The sequence below is a fragment of the Enhydra lutris genome, unplaced genomic scaffold, assembly GCF_002288905.1.
Source record: "Enhydra lutris kenyoni isolate GAN:26980312 unplaced genomic scaffold, ASM228890v2 scaffoldscaffold48, whole genome shotgun sequence".
NCBI lineage: Eukaryota > Metazoa > Chordata > Mammalia > Carnivora > Mustelidae > Enhydra > Enhydra lutris.
Window position 1 is genome coordinate 3616337 of NW_019154132.1, and position 20979 is coordinate 3637315.

Below are 20979 nucleotides of genomic sequence, written 5' to 3' on the forward strand. Positions count from 1 at the left end.
TGACTGGTACAGTCTGTACTTGACTATCTCAGGCTCTGCTCTGTCTCCCTCCTCTGGGAGGGAGCCCAGACCAAGAGAGCGACCTCGTGCATCTGTGTCATGGTTGTGTGTGTGTGTGTGTGAGTGACTAACAGGCCCTTCCCAGGATCCCTGCAAGGATGACTGAGGTGATCGGGTAAGGCATTTGGCACAGCTTGTGGCCCTCAGTAAGCATGCGCTCTCGCCATTTCCTGCCATCTCCCCGGGACGATTCCATCTACTGCTGAAGGGACAACATTGGCTTTCCTGCCTCCAGACATTTCGTTATTCCCAGAAATAGTATCTTAATTAATACTTTGTCTGAAACGATCCATGGGGAGAAACACCAACTGCCAAAACGAAGTACAGTCTTGGTAAATAGGAAATAGGCAAATGGTAACACAAACAAACAAGAGACATCCGTGTGGGAACCGGTTAGTACTTTGAGATTAATTCTCCCTCCCCACCCAGAACCCGAGTGTAACTGCTTTGGCCCCAGCCTGCAATGCTCCGTACTTCGGATTGGGGGGAACCCATCTTCTTGAACTTCAATGACAGTGGAATGGCACCAGTGTCTTGGTCCTTTCTGCACACGGAGGTCACACAGGGACTCCTTCATACTTGTATCCACAGAGTCCTTGCTGTCCACAAAGACCTCCCCCCGCCCCCAGGCAGGTATGCAAGAAAGGGACTCGCATGCCACGCTTTGCCTGTGACATTTACTTAGCTGGTGGCAGCCTGTTTGAACAATCCTAGCCCGACAGTCCCTGTCCTGCTGTAGAGGGCTCGATCATGTGATTAAGCGAAACTTCCAGAGGGCAGACTTCTTTCTGTAGAGGGAAATCTGGATATCCTCCTGGGGCTTTGATTGGGAACATGGTTTCCTTAGTGTTCCATGGGTGGGGACAGCCGCGAAGCTAGAAACAGGACGCATCTGTGGCCACTGGTCAGGGCTAACTTCTTTTAACCTGCCCTTGGCTGGGAGTTCACCCCAGGTTCCCGCTCCCAAGGCCTCCAGGAACCCCCTGGGAAAGGACTGTGAGTTCATTCACCTCACCTGGCGATTCAGCCCTGCTGACACTGGAGTAGGTCAAATTTGTTTTAAGGGTGAATTAGACCCATTATGGCCCCCAGAGGGCAATTAGGTTCCCAGACAAGGGGATTCTCAATGTCACTGCAGAGCCCGAAAGAGTTAATTAAGTCCACTTAGTGAGGTATTTACTACCAAGGATCTCAGGCAGCAGATAGTTGATAAGATTATCTGGACAATAAAGATAAAAGAAATCCTTGGTAGTGGAGTGAATTAACTGGACAATGCTTCCATTACCCACATTGGAGCTGTGGCTAATAAACATTTTTTTCATATTTTGGAGTCAGGCCTGTTTATGCTGACATCTAGATGAGGAGCAGCAAACTTTTTCCATACAAGGCTAGATGGTAAATATTTTAGGGTTTGCAGGCCAGATGGCCTCTACCACAAACAACTCTGCCAGGGAGGCAGAAAAGCCCCCATGACAAGAGCAAACCAATTGGGGTGATCGTGTGCCAATAAAACTTTATTTGCAAACACAGGATATGGGCCGGATTTGGACTGCAGGTACTTAAATGAGAGTGAATTCTTGCAAACACACTATCTTATTGAATTATCTTACTGAATCCACTCAGTGGGCCTTTACTCCATCAGTAGATTTTGGCTAAGCATCTACTATGTGCTGAGCGCGATGGTCGGTGTCTACAAATGGCTAATAAAAGACACAGTTCCTCTCTTCATAAAGCTTATAATCAGGTCTAGTGGAGGATACAGAGAAATGAACAGGCCTGGACACTGCTGCACGAGAAGCCCTGGGTGGGTGTCGTTTCAGGTGGCGAGAGCAGAGAGGGACTCTCCCCGCTTGACAGGTCCCAGAGGAGGTGGCCTCAGAGTTGTAGCTGGAAGGAAGATGAAAAATGGGCCAGGTTGTCCAGGGAGATCTGGATCTGGGAGATGAGAAAAGGGAGAAACAGAAAAAAGGTGTTGAGACCAGAAGCCTTGAATTCTGGGGCAAGCCGTGAGCGGTTAGCTGGATACAAGGGAGAGGCTGAATCACACAGGGCCCAGGGAGCTACGGCACCAAACCAAACCAAACCCAGAACAAAAATTCCACTGAGAAACCTGAAGATCTAGCTGGCTTTGTGAAGCAATTCGGGAACCAGACAGCACCTCCCCTGCATCTCGTAAATATCAGGGAGCTCCCAGGAGTTGTACAAAAAGGAGGGTTTTATAGGAAGGAGGATAGAACCAGAAAGTTGTTAGCAAGAGAAAAGAATGAATTGTTCTGGTCAAGGTCACCTTCCCTTAGGGGGAGGGGACAGGGGTTCTCAGTATGTGGATTACTTCATCCTCCTTTGGGGATGGAGAGGGCCCCAAGTGACATGATTAGATCCTTGGTGGTACCCAGAAAATTCCTGACTGACTGCTGGAGAGCTCCATTTCTCAGCATGGCAGAAGCCGTAATTAGATTAGGTAGTTGGCTTCAGCTTGGTGGCTTGGTCAAAATGATGCCAGAGCTAACATACAGCGTTCTATTAGTGTCAGGTGTACAATAGTGACTCAGCAATTCTACACATTTCTCAGTGCTCATCAAGATAATTGTCCTCTTGATCCCATCACTATCTCACCCTTCCCTCTCCCCTCTACCTGCTTCCAGCAACCGCCAGTTCTCTAGAGTTAAGAATCTGATTTTTTGTGGTTTTCTTTTCAACAGGATGATGGAGGAAATTGACATGATTGGATTGGCATGAAGAGTTGGAAACCCGTCTACCTGGGCAGCAGGGGAGGGACTGGGAGGGATGTGGCTGGGGCACGGGAGCAGCGATCCAGGCGGGGACATGGGATGGTGGCCAGATGGGTGAGGCTAGCAGACGTGGGAGAAACGCCTGCATTCTAGTGACCTGGCGCTGAAGTAGGCAGAGATAGTAAGTCTATGTTGATGGTCAGCCCTCTTTCTCAGACCAGTTTGAGGCCTGTGAAGGTGTGGGAATGAACATGGAGCCAAACTTGGATTTAGGGTCAAACAGGCCTTGGGAAACCCAAGGTGGAGAGTGGGGGTGATAACCATGAGAGGGAAATGAAGTTGGACTTCTGGGTGAGAGCAAGCTGGCCAGCAGGGAGGAGGGGCTACAGAGTATGGGCAAAGAGCCAACTCTTCCACTGCTAGGGAAGAAAAGGAGGTTCCCGAGGGAGAGGAGTGAGTGTCCAGTGGTCAAGCCCTCCTGGACAGAGTAATGGCTTGATGAAGATTTTTTAACCCATGCCTTCCTTTCAGTCTATGCAGGATCATTTCTGTTTCTTTCAGGACAAAGCTTAGATCTATAATGGAAGCCAGTGGAGAATCAGATTCACTCAACCAAAACTCACATTACCGTCACTTTGACTGACACACATGTCAGAAGGCACTTCAGAGTCTAAAGGATCCTTAGGGGCAATCCAGCTCTGTCTGCAACCTTCCGGCACCTCCACCAGTTGCTCTAAGACCCCTCCGTGGGGAGGCCAGCAGTGTTTGTCATGTGAGAGTTTCACTCCTGAGTCAGGCTCCAAAACCTTGGGCAAACGACATGAGCTGGTTGACGGGCAGAGTGAGCTGCAGGCCCGGGGGAGCTCGGCGTTCATCTCGGCCAGTTCTAGAGGTAGACGTGTGTCAGGCTCCGTAGCCCTCCTCCCCTCTCATGCAATGCTGGTAAATTGTGTTTTTGGCAGCTCCCAGACATGGGGCCTCACTCTACAAAACCCCAAAGGCGGGGGACAAATGTGTTCTGCACATTTTTCCTTCCTCTCTCTGCAACTAGAATTCTTGATGAGGCATTTCTTCTAGGGCAATCCTGGACACTCGATGTGTGTCCTCGTGGAATCCATGCCACGAGGCAGGGCGGGAGCCATCACTGTGCCTCCTGTTCATTCACAGACACCAGGCGGTGAAAGCCTGCCACAGCCCAACTCTGCTTTGGGATCTGAGCTCCCCTGCTCCTCTTTCCCTTCCAAAAGGCCTTGTGCCCTCATGGACAGGTGATCAAGGATGTTTCCTGGGCCATCCAGGTGCTTCCCTACCATATTACTTCTCTAGGGTTGTCACAACATGGGCTACAGTCTAGTTGGCTTGGACAACAGAAACAGGATGCACCTTTGACACCTGGCTAGGAAATCTCAGCTAGCTATCCAAATTCATTGCTTACACGTTCTATTTTGCACAAAGCCATGGAACACAAATGCGCAAGCCCTCTGCTACTGCATAATAAGGATCACCTCTCGGACGGTTTGTCATAATCTGCTCCTCACTTCTGGCTGAGAACTCACCAGAAGCTCCTGTACGTTCGGGTTTCTAGCAGCATCCTGTTCATGATGCTGGATGTGTTCTCTAAGACAATGGTTAATTTTCCTACAGCTGTCCTTTCTTTCTAGACCCTCACCAGAATTGTCTCTGACACCCATATTTCTACCAACAATTTTTCAAGGTGACTTCGGTTTTTCAAACGTACCTCAATACTTCTCCAGGCCTCTACCCATTACCCAATTCTAAAGACATTTCCACATTTTTAGGTATTTATTACAGTAGCACCCTATTTCCCAGTACCAAAATCTATATTAGTTTGCTAGGGCTGCTTTGTGCTCATCACAGATGGGGCAGCTCAAACAACAGTCTTACTGAGTCTTAGTCTTAACTGTCTGTGATGGATCACTTTTTGTGTCACTTTGACTGGACCATGGAATGCCCAGGTATCTGGTCATATGTCATTCTGAAGGATTACTGTTTTAGATGAGATAACCACTTGAATTGGTAAACCAAGTAAAACAGATTGCCCACCCTAATGTGGGTGGGCTGCATCCAATCAGTTGAAGGCCCGAATAGAACAAAAAGACTGGCCTCCCCTGAGCAAGAGAAAATTCTTCCTCCCTGACCGCCTTTGAACTGGGACATCAGCTTTTTTCTGCCTTTAGACTTGAACTGAAACATCTGCTCTCCCTGGATCTTGAGAAAGGGCCCAGTGTGAACTCAACTTCAGCTTATACAGAAGTATACAGAGGCAACCAGGTGTTTCAAAGGGAGAATGAGGGGACAGACAAGGGATGAGTGGGGTTCTTAGAGTCAGGGAAGAACAAAATTCCAAGAGGCAGGGTTGGGGGGGATGGGGGCTCTTGTCCTTGTGAAACCCCTTTGGGTTAGCTCTGATGCTTATTGGAATTAGGTTTCTACCCTTCCACAGAGGCTGGGAGAGGGACCCTCTTCAGGTGTTGGCTGGAGCAAATGATTCAATTCCTTTGGCAGCCTCAAATTTTCTCAGGTGGGCACTTTGAGGGGCGCTGGGGTTATTAGACAGATGTGGCCTCGAGATATTAGCAAATATGTCAGTGTTTTGATCAAGGCCAAGGTGGAGGCCTCGTTGAGAAGTAGGCTCAGAGGAGCCTGGCTAGTTTGGCCAACAGAATGATTACTTCTAACCAGAAGCCCTAGAGCAGAACGCCCCTTCAGAGCCCTTGTACTTGGAGGGGAGGCCACGGGCTCTGTGTGACCAGCACTGGTGGAGCTGTCTGGGCAGGGGCCTGACCTCAGGGCATGGTTGCTTTCTCTGCAGAGGCAATTCCTCCCAGTGGACTGCCCCCTGCTGCCCTGCTCCCCACCACCAGCAAGGCAGCTCTCAAAGGCTCGGCAAGGCTGAGAATCCACAGCCCGAGAAGTCAGTTCTTACGGTCAGGTGGCAAGATCTGAACAGGGCAAAGGCAGCAAAGCCATCGCAGCTGAGCAGCCTCAAGATTTCATTCACTTCGTTGTCAGTATTGACAGGGATGGGAAGTGGGCAAAGGCACAGAAGGCAAAAGGAACCATAGTGCATTTGCTCGGCTTCCACGAACGCTGTGGGTTTACTGTCCCACACCCTGTGGGGTCTCAGTGCTGTGGGGAGGCACCACACTCATTTCACTTCACACTTACAGTCTTCATGGGTTTTATTTAAAAGTAACTAGGCCTTCACAAAGTTGGTTCTCAGTCTTCCTCATGGTGGCGAGGACTTTGAGAGAAATTGGACGGTACTGGGGTGTCCCACTTTTCCACAGCATGGATCTTAACAAAGGCCCCCAGGGTTTTTATTCTAGCAACAGGATGCCGTCCCTCTGCACCAACCCAGGAAGGGCAAGCCCCCTCTGCCGATCTTTCGTCATCTTGTGGGAACTTACGGGTCATCCAGAAGTTATGACAGCAACGTCTGCAGGAAAGGTTTTGGTTTTGTTCTGTTCTGCTTTGTTTTCAGCTTTCATTGTATGGGCATGAATGTGGGAGCTCAGTGGGAACCATTTCTTTTATGATTATTCTAATCCCGGAAGAAAAGCCAACTGCCCTTTGGAGCGTAAAGAACCAAACTTTGACGTTCACTTCACCTGGTTGCAGGAGGCCCCAGAGCACAGGGGAGCTGCCTTTGTTCGGATCTGGGGGGCTTAGGTCCCAAGTGGGACCCTCTTTCCCTTTTCTCAGAGCATGGAGAGTGCACCTGTGCCTTGTGGAAGGCCCAGCCCTGCTTCTGAGCCGAGACAGTCAGCCCATATGGTTACTACCCTGCACCATCTTTTTTTCTTTTTTTTCAGATTAAATGAATTGACAGATATTAAGAAGAGCCTTGAGGAGGATTACTGGAGTATTCCCAAGGCTTTCTCCACCTTGCTTTGGTGTAGGATATCCCAAAACATATGCCCATCATCAGCGTCCCTAGAAATTGTTCAGAGGCCCAAGAAAGGATCCAGCAAAGTCTATGTGATCAGCAGCCATGTTATATTTCTTGAGGAGGGGGAGAGTGAAACCATATTTCAAGTAGTATGACATTAAGAGACTGTAATTCATTAATCAGAATAAAAGATCAAAGTTGTAACATTGCAAGAAAGTGGGTTCCATTTGTTTGGGAAGTGAATTTAAGGAAAAGTACCTACTCTTTGAATTTGTGTGTCAGAATGACAGGTTGAATTGCAAAATAGACCCCCTTACTCTTTCATTAACCTAACTTCCCAGGTCGCTGGGGCACAATGAGGATCTTACCAGGGGCCTAAGGCTGGGAATGAAGTGTTCTTTTTCCTTTCCTAGAGGCACATAGAATGCCAGTGCTCCACAACCTGGGTTAGAATCCTGGCTCTGCTGTGGTCCTACAGGCAAGTTAACAAACCTCTCTGTGCCGTGGGTTCATCCCCTTTCATGTGGGAAAGGTGGTGGCTTCTAACTTAGGAAGTCTTTTCAGTATTTGATGAATTAGTGGTTGCTGAGTACCTAGTGACTGGCATAGGGTAAGCAGCCCACAAAGTTAATATGATTTCCCTCCTGTCTGGGGGGTGGAGGTGTCCCAGGATCAGGTGAGTTGTCTGCGAGATCAGCACCTGTGACACACAGTAGCTGTAGAACGAGTCCATGCCCTTGAGCTGGTGGTTACATTAATCACATTTTCTTATTTTCAATGTGAGATTTTTACAACTTTCATAAAAAAATGGGGCTCCTGAGCTCATGACACCATGGAAGGATGTCATGTAGTATTCAGTGGGTGTTTCAGAAGAAGGGCTGGGTTGCAGGCTTCCCTTTTACCTGTACCGGGGGAGTCCAGAGCCCTGAACCAGCTGCTCGTAGGTGATTAGCGGTGGGCGGTGAACTTGCCTGTGCAGAGCTGCGGACGAGCCTGGAAGATCTCTTTCCTCATCTTGGTCTTGGCTCCCTGTTCCAAAGCCAAGAGCAGGAAAGCATTCCTCATTCCTACTATGGGGTGTCTACAAGTGATTAGTACATAAGTCTTACCTGAGCTTTTTGAGGAAATATGTTGTTTTATTTTCTATATCTTGTCCCCCTAATAGCTACCCTGGGTGTTGGAACAATATCTAGTGGAGTGCACAGAGTGAAGAACCTAGAGGAGTGCTTGGGTGTAACAGAAGCTCAATGAATCTGTGTTGAGTGAATAAAGCATTTAAAACACCGCTCGGATGAATCCAGGAGCCAGTAGGCATTGAGATATACCGTGGGAGACGACTTAGCTAAAAGCTTGCACACAGAAGGTGCTAAATAAATGTTTCATTCTCTTCCTTCCCCTTTTCCTGGCTCTCCTCCCTTCCCACATCCCCTCCTGGGGCCCACAGGTTTCCGTTGTCCCTTGGGTGGCCATTGTGGGGAGGGTGAAGCTTGCTTGGTTCTACTCGGGGTGATTCCCTGGGGGAGTCCCAAAGCCCCCAGACAACCAGCAACTGGGGACCCCACTCAAAGCTGCAGTGAAGACGTGAAACCTCAACCCCACAATGGGGTGTTGCTGCTGAGAAGGGCGCGATGCCCCGGCACGGAGGTGGGGGGGGTGGGAGTTGCTGCTTATTTATTTTTGTCCTTTTCCCAGAATATCTTTTAAATATGATTTCTCCCTGAGTGAACTATTCCCAGGAGCAAAAACCTGGGGGAGCAAACAAGGCCATGATGCTGCCTGGCTGTCCCCCCTTCAGCAGTTGATAGACCTTAGGAAGTGTCGTGGGAAAAGAAAGCCAGAGTAATGTTTCTTGGGCCAAAGAAACTTTAAAAGAAACTTTTGAATTTTAAAAGAAAGAAGACTAAAATTTAAAGAAAACAAAAAGAAAACAGAAATTGCAGTTTGTGGTCCGACCCATCGCTGAGAGAAAAAACTAGAAGTGGAGAACAGGGAGAAGTCACAGCACTCTGGGAAGTATGGAACGGAGGCACTGTGCGAAGAGAGAGATTGTCTTTCTAAATATTTGTCAGGTGTTACTTTTTATATCTCTCCAGATTTGTAAAATGACCCCACAAGTGTAAGGTATGCGAAGTCGGAGGGCAAACCTCCACCAGCCCCATGCCCCTTCCCAGCAATAGACATATGGCCTCTGCCCAGACTTGGAACTCCCACCGCAAGTTAGAAGGGCAGAGAAGGTTAGGTTTTTGGCTGTATCTACATCTTATTCAGCCTTCCTTCTGAGTCCTACCTGCTGGTCAGCAGGAGGAACAGTTTTCATCATGCTGTACTTTTAATATATAAAAATATAAATTAACATCCGACGGGGCTCAAATTTTGTTCCAAAGATGTAAATGGTTTCTGCAGATCATTTCACTTTGTCTAGGCAGGTATATCCAGACTTTCAGATTGCCCTCCCCTCCCCCTTCCTGCCTTCCTCCTTATCTGAGTAATGGAAAAGTGGGGGCCGGCAATGGCCTTGGACCGATGGAAGGCCGTGCAGGCCGGGCTGGGTCACCCACTGGAAATGTCCCAGGCTGGCACTGTTGCTTGCCTCTGGCCTTAGCAGCGAACACTGTGCTTCATGATCCTCGCAATCTGGTGGCCTACGTGGCTGCCCCTGGAGGAGGGAATCGCAGGCCACCGCTGTGGGGGGTCCCCCTGAGGCTCTTCCTGCCTTGTCATCCATCTAGGCCACTCATCTGCTCACCCTGGCCTCTGCTGCGGGGTCTCTGGGCACCAACACGACTGGCCCGCGGCTGGCCTTTGGGTGTCCGTGCCCCGCTGACACCAAGGCCCGCCCAGGGCTGCCTCTGCCTGGCCTGGGTCTTCCACCGGGGCTGGGGGGGGATGGGGGGAGCAGCGAGAGCTTTCCAAGGCCCGAGACAGGCTGTGGCAGCAAAAGCCCCCCATGCTCTCAGTGTGCCTTCCTTTCTCTCATGCACTTCCTTCTCTCTGGGCTGAAGCCAGGAGGAAACAAATCAACAGTAAGACCTGCCCTGGGGACCCTGGGGCTTGGTCTCGTGCTTTCCCGTTGTTCCGCCTCCTCTCGTGCAGCAAGCCCATCCGTTCTTAGCCACTGAACTCGGGCTGTCGTAGGGGCGGAAAGATACCCACTCTGTACAACGTAAGGGAGCTCTGAGGGGAGTAAAAACGTTTGGAAGATCCTCTTTCAAGACAGTAGGCTGGTTTACAAGCTGCCCAGCCCGGGAGCCTTATTTTGCACGGGAGCCCATCCCTTCTCTTTTGATCTTCACCGCAAAGAACCCAAACCATCTTCAGGCAGATGGGATGCTAATGGATTATGTACTTAGGTAAAAGTGGAAAATCCATTAGTAGTATTTGAGATTTAATTCTGGTGTGTGTGTGAGCATGAGTGTGTAAATAAATAACTTTTAAAAAGTAGACTCACTCTAGGGGCGCGTGGGTGGCTCAGTCAGTTAAGCGTCTACTTTCTGCTTGCGTCCTGATCCCAGGGTCCTGGGATGGAACATGGGGAGCCCTGCTCAGCAGGGACTGTTTCTCCCTCCCTCTCTGCCTGCCACTCCCCCTGTTTGTGCTCTATCTCTGTCAAATAAATAGATAAAATCTTTAAAAAAAAAAAAAAAAGTAGAATCCAGATGCCCAGTCCTGCAACCTGCTTTATTCACGGAATAAATCTTTTGCCTCTTATCTGTCGGGGCCTATGGAACTGTTCCTTTTAATGACATCACACTAACCCATTGTATGGATGGAGGCAGTTGAATTGATTTAACCCCTTTCCCGTGATCTTCTTCTTTCCTATTAAGAACAATGAAGGTAAGGATACACTTATTGGTTTGTCTGTTGCTTACTGTCTTAACTCTTCCTAACAGAAGGAGAGTAAGAGTTTTCCTTAGTCCCCCTGTGCCTGGAACAGAACAGAATAAGCAGATGAACGGAAATGGAGGCACAAAAGATAAATGAATTCATCATAAATGGATGAGTGAAAGTATCCTTTGCTCTTGTCACGGGTTTGCTGCAGAATAAATTTCTAGAACTAGAACTGGAGAGCAGGTTATGCCCCTTACTCTGAATCACCAAACTGTGCTCCAAGTATGTTGTGCTAATCCTTCTGTCCTCCAGCAAATCCTAGACTGTTCTCAATTTCCTCAGAAGGCAGAGCTAACGGGGCTGATGTGCAGGCGGTTTCCTTTGGGAAGCAATTCAAGGGAGTGGGCGTGGGAGCATGGGAAGGGTCGACAGGGAAGGAGAGAAAGCTGGTTTAGGGGTGAATTACTGAGCTGGTCGCTGCTGTGGGCATCAAGGGTTCCTCCCCTCTCCTCTTGGGACCCACTGAGGAAATGTGTAGAATGTTCTCAGAATTGTTCTCTGAGAAATGGAGAGGAGAATATGTGTAGTCTCAACTCCTCTCAAGGGTTGCCCCCAGGATGTGTTACCTCTGGACCGTTACCTGATTTCTGAGTATCTTTTATCATGTGGCTCACTTGCCCAGAACAGCCCAGGAAGCTGGGTGGTGGGGTGCGAACAGGATAGAGAGCAAGAGACCGAAGCGCACAGAGGAGAGGGGCCATCGGGCTGGCCCTCGCAGCTGGTTGCTATAGCAATGGCCGCACTGAAAAGGTGGGCTGTGGGTGTGGCAGGGAGAGGATGGATGTCTGACGTGCTCCTTGTACCCATGCCTTTGCTCACAGCAGAAATCCTCATACTGCTTACTTTTACCAGACTGACAAATGAAATGTTAGTCTTTGCCATTTGAAAAACAGACGTTTCTTTAATTACTGTTAAGGCTAAACATCTTTTCGCAGGATTATTAGCTAAATTTATTTATTCTGTGCATTGCATATATTTAAGTATTTATACGTATGTGTGTATACACACACACACTTCACACATATACATAAATAATGATTCTTCTTGTGAAAAATTACGATATTATTGTGACCACCCACCCTTTCTTCAGGGGGAACTACTCTTCTTAATTGGTATGAGTTCTTTCAGTTTTTTAAGCTCTGCTCTTGCATAGACATATGTTTCTATAAAAGTACATAGTTCTGTGGCTTTACCTACACACACACACATACACACACACACACACACACACACAGAGGCATGCACAGACACAGATACACATGTAGGCATCTGTGTGTACGTATACTTGTAAATGAATGATACTGTACCTATTATTCTGAAGGTCCCTGATGAATTCAAAAATATGGTTGTCCTTTATTTCAGGGCATATAGGGTTGTTTTGTTCTTTTAAAACACAACGTGCTATTTTGGAATATGGACACAGCACACCACCCCTGCAGACGACTATTTTGGGCTGTTTATGATAGATCACCATTACGAACAATGCTTAGATGAACACATTTCCTTTTGCACATGTGTTGGCTTTTTCTGGAGTAGGTACCTCTAAGGGGGTCCACTAGCTTGAACTTTTAATAACATCTTTAATAATGATCAGCAAAACACTATACTTTCTCACTTTGGCACAGATGAATGCATGCTGGGACTGCCTAGCTGATGGAGTGTAGGGGTCTTAGGACACCACTGGGTGACTTGAGGCTGGTAGCGCTGACACTGAGGGGCTACACAGGGGTCCAGATCTAGACCCAGTAAGGATGCTAGGCTATGCCTGTTCATAAGTGTGGGGTGTGGAAGTGGGAGGGCAGGGCCCCCAAAGGTGTGGACTGTGGGTTGGCAGAGTCAAGATGGCTTCCCTACATGGATGACATAGCACTGGGGGTAGCTGAGGGCCTGGCCCCAGGACGTGTCTAGTCTCCAATTCGATGGGGCCTTAAGACTGATGGGATGGAGTGGTAGGGAGCAGGAAGGGAATGAAGGGGCAGGCCCTGAGACTTACCAATGTTTTCAAAGCCCGGGGAGGATCCAGGGGAGTGAGGAGTTGGTATGTTACCTCTAATATGTCACCTGCTGCACACAAGGAAACTTGCCTCGGGAAGCCAGATCTGCCCTCAGAGCCTCACTTAGCTGCTGCCCCCACTGGGCCCCAGGGTGGAGGGGTCCAGGGGATTCAGGACCAGGTCCTTGGTGGGGGATGTAGCTGGGGCTGTCTTTGGCCCCTGTCAACCTGAGCCCCAAGCCTGGGCTAGCTGTGTCCTCATGGAATTTCTTGTAAATTTTAATGCATGCTGACAAATTGTTCTTTATTTTATTTTATTTTATTTTTTGGTTTCTTATTTATAGCGCCATCTCTTTTCATGTGCTTTTTGGCCATTTCTTTACTTTTTTTCCTGAAAGTATTTTTATTAAAGCATAGGGACAGAACCTATGGGCAAAAGGAGCAGCTTTGTCTATTTCTGTTTCTACTGTGGATTTTCTGTTCCCATCACTTGTTTTTTGAAACAATTATTTTGTCTTTTCATTATAGATTTGCAAGAATTCCTTACATGTTGAAAATACTGTTTTACCCCCATCTACCATGTAGGTTGCAAATACATTTTAGTTTGTCAGATAGTATTTAATTTCATTTAAAAGTCTTTAATACTTAAGCAACTATGCAGTTTTTAATCAGTGAGTTTAATTTTTTTTCTTTTTTGAATTGTGGGTTTTGTCTCATGCTTAGAAAGAATTTCTCCCCACACAATTAAAGAGTTTTTTATATTTTATTTTATTTTTTTAAAGATTTATTTATTTGAGAGAGAGCAAGAGAGAGAGGGAGTAAGCTCATGAGTGGAGACAGGGGCAGAGGGAGAGAATCTCAAACAGACTCACCATTGAGCACAGAGCCTGACATGGGGCTTAACCCCACGGCCCATGAGCTCATGACCTGAGCTGAAATCACAAGTCGGACATGTAACGGACTGAGCCACCCAGACGCCCCAAGAGTTTCTTATATTTTAAAGAATTTCATTTATTGTTTTGTAATATTTAAGTCTGAGGCTACCTGGAATTTATGTTCCTCATGGTAGCAAGTTTGGGGTGAGAGGGGGCCATCTAACATTTCTTCTTCTCACCTTCCCCATTGTGCCAGCATCATTTACGAGGCCCCTACCTTTACCTCACCTATGTGAAATGCCAAGTCTACCGCATGACTGAATTTCTGCAGACCACTGTGGGTGAAACCTTCATTTCCATTCATTCTCCCCATTCCTCACTCCCCTTGGTAGGTAGCTCTTCCTCCAAAGAGGAAAAGTCATGTTTTACGATTGGAAAGGATATGAAACCTGGAACACTGACAGGGTGACATCTGATGGCAGCTGAGCTTATGTATGGTCATCCCTTTGCTCCATTGCTGGGCTCAGCCTACCCAGCAGACCCAGCTCCCTTTCTGGGCTTCCTGCCTCCTGTGTGCAGCAGCCTGAGCTGAACCAGTCTTTTTGCTCTTCTCTTACCCTCCCTGCCTCCATTCTGCCTATGCGAGCCAAGATTACTGGGATGGGTCAAGAGCTCGAAGGTGGTCCTAAGGGGTCTAGGTATGTGAGTCACTGAAGTGGACCCTGGCTGTGTAGATGCCATCCAGGAGACTCTACCGATTGTGCACTGGCAAGAAGAGGCCACCCATTCCTGCTCATTTACCAAGAGCTATTTTTTGTTGCCTCTTTAGCTGTTGGATGCAAACTTCTTTGGGGAGGAAACTCTAAGTAGGAGGATTGAGTTGTGGGGCTAGGAACTCCCATTCCACATAGTGAACACACACACACACACACACACACACACACACACACACGTGCATGTGCATTTCTGTTTCTGGTGATCTTTTTGTGCCTTCCTCTGTCAGCACAGAAGTCGATACCATGCTGTCCTGTGGAGGGACAGCTTAGCTAAAGGTTAAGCTCTAAAGTAGCCCATAGAGCTAAAATGGCACAGAGACAAAATTGCTGTTGAAAATCCCTTAAATTGACCATAAAGCTCAGGGGACAGAGTGCTGGGCTCAGCAGGCTCTCAGTGCAGACAATATTCCCTCCATTGTTGGATCTAATCTCTTTCTTCCACTTGGGTATTGCAGGAGGAGGATGGGTTTCTCTAGGAGCCATGTTGTAGCAGATATACACACCTTTAACATTAGACCCACACACAGTTCAGGGAGGGGCTTATGCCACCAGAAACCAGCAACTGAGACTTTTGGGGGAACAGTAGGACTCGGTCTCCTGCCCCTTCGCACTGCCATGGTGGTCAGCCTTATTGGCATTGCCTGTATTAGTCAGCTGGCTGGGGGTACCAGCAGTACTGCAGGCTAGGGGGAGGCTGAAACAACACACATTTATTTCCTTGTAGATCTGGATGCTAAAAGTCCAAGATCAAGGTCTCAGCAGGCTGATTTCTTCTGTGGCTTCCCTCTGTGGTTTCTAGATGGACTCCTTGATGCTGAGTTGTCACCTGGTCTTCCCTAGGGAGTTTCTTTGTGTGTCCTTCTTATAAAGGCACCAGTCAGGTTGGATTAAGGCCCACCCTCATGATCCCGTCTTAGCTTTAATGATCACTTAGAGGCCCAATCTCTAAAAACAGTCACATTCTGAGACAATTGGGAGTTAGAACTTCAATATATGAATTTGGGGAAGGGGGATAAAACTCATCCCATAAAACTGGTGAAATCTCTGTCAATCAGTCAATCAATCTCAACCTTTTCTCCCTCTCCCTCTCCATATCTGTCTGTCTATCTACCTATCTATCTATCTAGCTGTCATCTATCTATCTCCCCAGAGACCCCTATGGAAGGAGACCACATGGAGTACCTCTTTTCATTTTTTACAACATCCTAACGGATAGGTATTATTATTATTACTGTTGTACAAATGAGGAAGCTGAGTGAGATAATTATTCGAAGAGCACACAAATTAAGTAAGTAGAAGAGCTGGGATTTGAACCTGTCTAACTGGACTCTAGAATCCATGTTCTTAAGCAATAAGGAGACTACTTTTTCAAGTATTTTTGCATGTTTCTTTTTCTTTTCTTTTTTTTCTTTTTTCTTTTTTTTGATGGGCATCTAGGCCCCATTCTATAGGTTTTTAAATGTAGAGTTCTTTTTGGGGTCATTTTCTAATTAATCTGTTACTATAATTATTTCATCTTTAACTCATGAGTTATTTATGAGTGCTTTCAAATTTCTAGGTAGTTAGATAGGGAGGCTGTATTTTGGTGGTTTATTTTAGTTTTATTGCCAGAGAATAGGGTATGTTTGATTGCTGTCTCTCATCTATCTGTATGAATGTGTTAAGATTTTCTATATGGCACACTTTATAAACAAATTCTGTAAATAGTCAATGAATGTTTTGAGAAGATTTTCTCTTTTATATGAAAATAGTCTTAAAACATATCATGCAATTCAAATGCTCTCATATTAATTTTTTTCTATTGGATTTGATATAAATTTGTAAATCTCCTTGTGATCTTATTAAAGTAAACCTGAATTCCTATTTTTTTGCTTCAGGTATTTCCATACAATGGAGTTTATTGTGTATCTGTTACAATTTCTTTAGAGATAGTATCATTTACCAACAAAATTCTTCTCAGCCTTATTTGATGTTTTGACCTTAAAGTGTACTCTGTGCGATATTCTTGTCATTTGTAATTATTAGCAGTATTCTGATATATTCTTGCTCATGTCTTTATTTTCTACCTGTATTCTTTATCATTTTTTGCAGGTAAGTACCTTTAAACATACCATTTAGTTATTTATTTATTTTTTTGCTTTTTAATTTAATCTGCTTTTCCTTTGAGTATAAGACATGGCAAGGAGAATAATTTTATCCATGCACACTGTTATTTATTGTATTGAATGATACACTTAATCTTTCTCTTGCCATCTTATTTTATGTTTTATGTTCATTGTGATTTCTTATTGCTTCCTTTTTTCACCTTTCCTGCCTCTTCCTTGTTTGATCATTTTTTTTATCTCTTTTTTCTGGTCTAGGGATATGAAATATTACATCTAAATGTTATTCTAAGAGTGGTTACTCTTAAATTATTGCAAACATATTTTTTCCTACATTCTTCCATCAAAGTTAAGAATTAAACATTATTCATAACCACCAGCCTTCATATAGCCAGGAATTTTTTTTTTTTAAGATTTTGTTTATTTATTTGGCAGAGAGAGACACAGCAAGCGAGGGAACACAAGCAGAGGGAAGGCTTCCTGCTGAGCAGAGAGCCCGATACAGGGCTTGATCCCAGGACTCTGGGATCATGTCATGAGCCGAAGGCAGATGCTTAACAACTGAGCCACCCAGCGCCCCACAACCAAGAATTTTAACATGCATTTACTTCCCTTTTCTTCCCCTTATGACCTTTTATTAAATAATCTGGAATTTTATTCATATTTCTCCTTCTCTCATTCCTTCCTCATAAAACAGTTTAAAACTCATTAATTTGCAATATTACGCATAATGGTGAGGACTGGAAGTTACAGTAGCTTTAATATTTTAGGATGGAGAAGAAAATCATTCTGGAGTGTTTACCACTCTTTACTCTGTGAAATACCTTTTCGCAATCCCCTTTGGTCATGTAGGAAAGTCATGTAGGAAAACATGTAGGTCATGTTTGGTCATTAGGGGAAAGATTGAGTTAACCCAAGCACAGCTGACTCAGACCAAGATGTGAAGTTTTTGTTCAGTAGATATTTGTTAATCTGCATTAAGACTCACCCATGGTGGAAATCACTGTTTTTGCGTGGTGTGTACTTCTTGCAAGTCATTAGTTCATGAATCAGTTTGGTCTATAACCTGGGTTTTAAGCAAGGTTGATTTTTCTCCACCTCACATAGAAGGATTGAGTGGGTTTGGCACAGATCTGTTTTGAACCAGGGGTGTCCTGATGCGGGTTCTTAAGGACAAAATGTCCAAGTGTTTGGGAGAAAGTATTGTGGGTAGTTAGAATTATCTTCACTGCCCATGAGAATGGCAGTAAATGTTTTGGGTTGGGTTGAGGCAAGTCAGAAGAAAATAAAAGTTTTCACTGTTAATAATCTAGTATTTCTTAGTAATTCTCTTGCCATTGTGTGTGTGTCCACTTTCAATGTATGGAACTGCTACTACAAAGATGTTGATATGAACTCTCACAGACTAATCTTTTGAATTCTTTATCTTTCTTCTCCTTTTCTGTTTTATCATGTTTAGGGGGGGACATTATTCCGCTGATTTACCAGTTGTAAAATTTTATTTTTAACAGCGTTCTTTCTGTGGCTCAGTTCCTTGATTAAATGTTACATTTATTTGATTATTGTTCTTTCTACAACTATTTTTAATGTCTCTGGTGGGTTCTTTTTCAAAGGAGGCTTTGGATATTACTGTGAATACTATTCAGAATTTATAAAGGATTATCTTCTATTCTTTGCATTAAATCTTTTTAATTGGGAGCCATTTGGGCTGGTTGCCTAGTTTAGTGTCGTTCCTTCTTGTTGCTCATTCTCCTCAAGAGTCTAGTAAATTACCTCTGCTTTATCATATTTTTAAATTATAGTCTGAGCTGGGAGGACTCTCTTTGCACTTAGGATAGGTTAATGTGTAATTCTCTCTCAAGAGCACTATGATCAGGGCACCTGGGTGGCTCAGTTGGTTAAGCCAATTGTCGTTGGCTCAGGTCATGATCCTGGGGTCCTGGCTCCCTGCTCAGTGGGGAGTCTGCTTCTACCTCTCTCTCTCTGTCTCCCCCCACCCCAGGTCATGTTTGCCCTCTCTCTCTCTCTCTCTCCCCCTCTCAAATAAATAAAATCTTTTAAAAAAAAGAGCATCCTGATCTACACCATCCCTCCAACCCTGATGAAGGCGCCAACTGGAAAATGTTCTAGACTCAAAGAGGATAACCAGTTATTTTGCTTAAGAGCCTGTGAGTGGTCCCAGTGCCTCCCTGCCCACCCTGTCTCCCCACCAGATGATTCATTCAATGTATTACATTGTTGTGTTTTGGTGAATAAAGATGACATTTAATTGAATCCAAACTGTGTTTCCTTTCACTGATAGTCTTTCAAGTTGGTAAAAATGACAGATTTCCTTAGTTTCAGTATAGTTATGATTCTTATGATTCCTTTTTGTATGTGTCTGGTAGGTTTTTTTTTCTTAAAAGTTATAGATATCATTGTCATTCACAGAAATCTTCCAAAATATTTTAACAGAAAAAAAATGTATCTTTCTGTATGTTTTCATAATTTTTAATGATAGAAAGCCCTAATTAAAAACCTGAAGTGCCTCTAAGTACAGAATGGCAGCGTAGCATGCTATGAAGGGTCCCAAGGGCTAGGATTCAGAAATCTGGGTTCTAGCACCAGATTGACACACGCTGTGTGACTCCAGGAAGTCACATCCGCAACTTGGGTTTCTGTTTCAATTTTCTCATGATTTGTTAAATGATTTGTTAAATGAAGGCACATTATTCAGATATTGTGCATCCTACCAAACTTAATCATTTCTTCATTCAGCAAGGACTCATAGCCAGATATGGAACTCTGCACAAAAACAAAATATTAAAAGGGAAGAAAAATAAGAAGGAGGAAGAGGGGTAGGTAGAAGAAGAGGAACAGGAGGAGGAGGAAAAGAATGCCTTCAGTATGTCCTCTGGGTCAGTCAGGAGGACCATATTAACCAATTCAATAATTGTTGTACTGCAACAATGTATAGTGCTTAATAGAAGAGAGGAGGGAGGTCTTCACACCTCCTGGAAATTAGAGAATAGTTAAGGTTTCTTTTATAGTGGTGACTCAAACTTGGGTTCAAAGGCTGACCAGGAATTTGTCACATGGATGTGTGAGCAGCTGGTATGAAGGACCAGCAGGGGCCGATTGGCTGGAGGCTGGGTAAGGAGAGGCTGGGAGGGGGAGTAGGTCTGAAGCACAGGCAAATTGTCCCTGGGACCTGCTGAGGATGAGGAGCCTGTGGTAGACTGCAGGAGACCATCTGGAGCCCAGGAAAGGGGGGAAGAACTTATCTGGGAGGTGTACAGCATAGCTGGTGATGTGAGCCATCAGGGGAAGATATTGGTTTACAGAAGAGTAATGGAAATGGTTGGACTGCTCTGAGGATGGAGAGATGGGAAAAGGGCAGGTACGCTTGGATGGAGGCGCTGGATAAGCAAAGTCCTCAGGACAGAGCTCAAATTTAGTGGGGGAAAGAACATTTGTTTAAAACATCTCAGGAGACAAAAATCCAGAGGGTACCAAAGACAGGGTAGGGAATATAGAAATAGTGTCATATCGAGTAGAAAAAAGTTGGGGTAGCTCCTTGGGGATGGCAGTACCAGGAGGACAGGTGGCTCACAGGGCTTCCATCAGAGGGAGAGGATAATGGGGATGATAAGTTATGGAGGGTCATTTGGCCTCAACTATCACTGTCACTACAGGCTAGGCTGCTTTCCAACATGAAGAAAGGGGGAAGCCAGACACTGGTAAGAATTTCTGCCTAATAATTCATCAAAACCATGATACTTACACTTAAAGGCACAATAGATATTTTAATTAAGTTAATGGCTGGTCCGAGCAGTCATTATAATTTAATGGCAGCCTGCACGTTGCTGCCCTTCATTAGCCTGAGAGGTCACCCTGTCCTCTTCCCAGTCATGTCACAGACACTCATGCTGGCTCCTCACTGGCAACAGGCGGCAATTGTATCCGCAAAGCTCTACCAAAGAATAGCCCTTGAGTCAAAAATTAGCCCCTGAAAATGGAGCAGACTCCTATAGATAACACATGCTTTCAGAAGCTAATTGTCATGTAAGTATGTCTAATTATGCAAATAGGAACAATATTTCCAAGCAATGCCAATGGACAACTCCACTGCGTTTCACATGGAGGACATTCAAGATGGAGTCATGCCCAGGCAGGGAGAGCGTTCAAGTCAAGGCGCAGACTCATGGCAAGACAAGCAGGAGGAAGGGAATACTATTATAGAGTCACTACATTATGGATACTGTTAAAAATAAGCTATGTTACCATGTACACGGTCCTGCATGAATTCTCACACTCCATCTAGAAAGTAAACACATCTTATTTTTTCCTGCTATAGTTTTTCTACTCTACATCTTGTTAGTACGCTTGCCTCATATTGGATCCCCCAAATCTTCTAGAGGCATTTGGAACAAACGAGTAGCACTTAGGAGCAGCTGCCCGATGAGTGCAAATCCCTTGTCCTCTTGGCATCTCCTAGAACACCTCCCGCTCTGGGTTCCCAGGAGGGCAGTGGGTAGGAGGACATCTGGGTTTACTGCCAAGGCTGTGCTAGGATAAGTGTATTCCTGGCATCCCAAGTCCCAATGATAGTAGCTTTTCAAAACAATGCTTAGAGAGAGTGATTTGGTTTTCTGGAATAA